The sequence below is a fragment of the Olea europaea genome, unplaced genomic scaffold (assembly GCF_002742605.1).
Source record: "Olea europaea var. sylvestris unplaced genomic scaffold, O_europaea_v1 scaffold32, whole genome shotgun sequence".
Lineage (NCBI taxonomy): Eukaryota > Viridiplantae > Streptophyta > Magnoliopsida > Lamiales > Oleaceae > Olea > Olea europaea.
This window is the reverse complement of record NW_019250835.1, coordinates 211417-215160: the sequence shown is the minus strand read 5'-3', so window position 1 is coordinate 215160 and position 3744 is coordinate 211417.

Below are 3744 nucleotides of genomic sequence, written 5' to 3'. Positions count from 1 at the left end.
AGCTGTTTGAAATTTAAACTGTCCAACAGAGTAATGTCACGTGGCAAAGTGAAAACAAAAGTGTACACCATAGTGTACTTGTAGCAAGGTCCTTACCAATTGAATTTTGCTATTTGTACACTGATTTTTGACCCGCTGTTTGACACTTGCATTATTGTCAAGTGTCAATTGGATGGGAAAACTGTTTGAAATTTAAGCTATCCAACTGGGTAATGTCACGTGATAAAGTGTAAACTGAAGTGTACACCATAGTGTACATGTAGCAAGGTTCTTACCTATTGAACTTTGTTATTTGTACACAGATTTTTGACACTTTTTTTGACACTTGCATTGATGTCAAGTGTTAATTGGATGCGAAAACTATTTGAAATTTAAGCTATCCAATAGGGTAATGTCACGTGGCAAGGTGTAAACCGAAGTGTACACCATAGCGTACACGTAGCAAGGTTCTTACCAATTACTGATTTTTAACACGTTGTTTAACACTTGCATTGTTGTCAAGTGTCAATTGGATGGGAATACTTTTTGAAATTTAAACTGTCCAATAGGGTAAAATCACGTGGTAAAGTGTAAACTAAAGTGTATATGTAGCAAGGTTCATTCCGATTGAACTTTGCTATTTGTACACTGATTTTTAACACGTTGTTTGACACTCGCATTGTTTTCAAGTGTCAATTGGATCGAAAAACTGTTTGAAATTTATACTGTCCAACAAGGTCATGTCACGTGGCTAAGTGTAAGTTAAAGTGTGTACACCATTGTGTACTTGTAGCAAGGTTCTTACCGATTGAACTTTGTTATTTGTACACTGATTTTAGACACATTGTTTGACACTCGTATTGTTGTCAAGTATCAATTGGATGGAAAAACTATTTGAAATTTATGCTATCCAACTGTGTAATGTCACGTGGCAAAGTGTAAACTAAAGTGTACACTATAGTGTACATATTGCAAGGACCTTACCGATCGAAATTTGATAATTGTATACTGATTTTTGACACGTTATTTGATACTTGCATTGTTGTCAAGTGTCAATTGGATGACAATGCTATTTGAATTATAAGCTGTCCAATAGTGCAGTGTGACGTGACAAAGTGTAAACTAAAGTGTATACCGTAGAGTACATGTAGCAAGGTTCTTACCGATTGAACTTTGCTATTTGTACACTGATTTTTGACATGTTGTTTGACACTGTATTGCTGTCAAGTGTTAATTTGATGGGAAAACTGTTTGAAATTTAAACTGTCCATCAGGGTAATGTCACGTGCCAAAGTGAAAACTAAAGTGTACACCATAGTGTACATGTAGCAAGGTCCTTACCAATTGAACTTTGCTATTTGTACAATTGGATTGGGAAACTATTTTGAAATTTAAACTGTCTAGCAGGGTAATGTCACGTGGTGTGTGTATGCCATACTGTACATATAGCAAGGTTCATACCGATTGAACTTTGCTATTTGTACACTGATTTTTGACACGATGTTTGACACTTGCATTGTTATCACGTGTCAATTGGATGGGAGAACTGTTTGAAATTTAAATTGTCTAGCAGGGTAATGGCACGTGGCAAAGTGTAAACTAAAGTGTGTACACCATAGGGTACATGTAGCAAGGTTCTTACCGATTGAACTTTGCTATTTGTACAATTGGATTGGGAAACTATTTTGAAATTTAAACTGTCTAGCAGGGTAATGTCACGTGGTGTGTGTATGCCATACTGTACATATAGCAAGGTACATACCGATTGAACTTTGCTATTTGTACACTGATTTTTGACACGATGTTTGACACTTGCATTGTTATCACGTGTCAATTGGATGGGAGAACTATTTGAAATTTAAATTATCCAACAGGGTAATGACACATGGTAAAGTGTAAACTAAAGTGTACACCATAGTGTACATGTAGCAAGGACCTCACCGATTGAACTTTGGTATTTGTACACTGATTTTTGACACGATGTTTGACACTTGCATTGTTATCACGTGTCAATTGGATGGGAGAACTATTTGAAATTTAAATTATCCAACAGGGTAATGACACATGGTAAAGTGTAAACTAAAGTGTACACCATAGTGTACATGTAGCAAGGACCTCACCGATTGAACTTTGGTATTTGTACACTGATTTTTGACACGATGTTTGACACTTGCATTGTTATCACGTGTCAATTGGATGGGAGAACTATTTGAAATTTAAATTATCCAACAGGGTAATGACACATGGTAAAGTGTAAACTAAAGTGTACACCATAGTGTACATGTAGCAAGGACCTCACCGATTGAACTTTGGTATTTGTACACTGATTTTTGACACGATGTTTGACACTTGCATTGTTATCACGTGTCAATTGGATGGGAGAACTGTTTGAAATTTAAATTGTCTAGCAGGGTAATGGCACGTGGCAAAGTGTAAACTAAAGTGTGTACACCATAGGGTACATGTAGCAAGGTTCTTACCGATTGAACTTTGCTATTTGTACACTGATTTTTGACACGTTCTTTGACACTTTTATTGTTGTCAAGTGTCAATTGGATGGGAGAACTATTTGAAATTTAAATTATCCAACAGGGTAATGACACATGGTAAAGTGTAAACTAAAGTGTACACCATAGTGTACATGTCGCAATGTTTTTACTGATCAAACTTTGCTATTTGTACACTGACTTTTGACACGTTTTTTGACACTTGCATTGTTGTCAAATGTCAATTGGTTGGGAGACTATTTCAAATTTAAACTGCCCAATAGGGTAATGTCACATGGCAAAATATAAATTAAAGTGTACACCATAGTGTACATGTAGCAAGGTTGTTACCGATTGAACTTTACTATTAGTACACTGATTTTTGGCACGTTGTTTGACACTTACATTGTTGTCAAGTATCAATTGGATGGGAAGACTAATTGAAATTTAAACTGTCCAATAGGATAATATCACGTGGTAAAGTGTAAACTAAAGTGTACACCATAGTGTATATGTAGCAAGGTGCAAGGTCCTCACCGATTGAACTTTGCTATTTGTACACTCATTTTTGACATGTTGTTTGACACTTGCATTGTTGTCAAGTGTTAATTGGATGTGAAAACTATTTGAAATTAAAATTGTCTAACTAGGTTATGTCACATGACAAAGTGTAAACTAAAGTGTACACCATACCATACACGCAACAAGGTTCTTACCGATTGAATGTAAACTAAAGTGTACACCATAGTGTACATGTAGCAAGGTTCTTACCAAATGAACTTTGCTATTTGTACACTTAATTTGGACACGTTGTTTGACACTTGCATTATTATTAAGTGTCAATGGGTTGGGAAAACTGTTAAACTGTCCAGTAGGGTAATATCAAGTGGTAAAGTGTAAACAAAAGGGTACGTGTAGCAAGGTTCATACAGATTGAACTTTGCTATTTGAACACTAATTTTTGACATGTCTTTTGACACTTACATTGTAGTCAAGTGTCAATTGGATGGAAAAATAGTTTGAAATTTATACTGTCCAGTCGGGTATGTCATGTGGCAAAGTGTAAACTAAAGTGTATACACCATAGTGTACATGTAGCAAGGTTCTTACCGATTGAACTTTGCTATTTGTACACTGATTTTTGACATATTTTTTTACACTTAAATTGTTGTCAAGTGTCAATTGGAAGGGAAAACTGTTTGAAATTTAAACTGTCGAACAGGGTAATGTCACGTGGCAAAGTGTAAACTAAAGTGTTCACCATAGTGTACATGTAGCA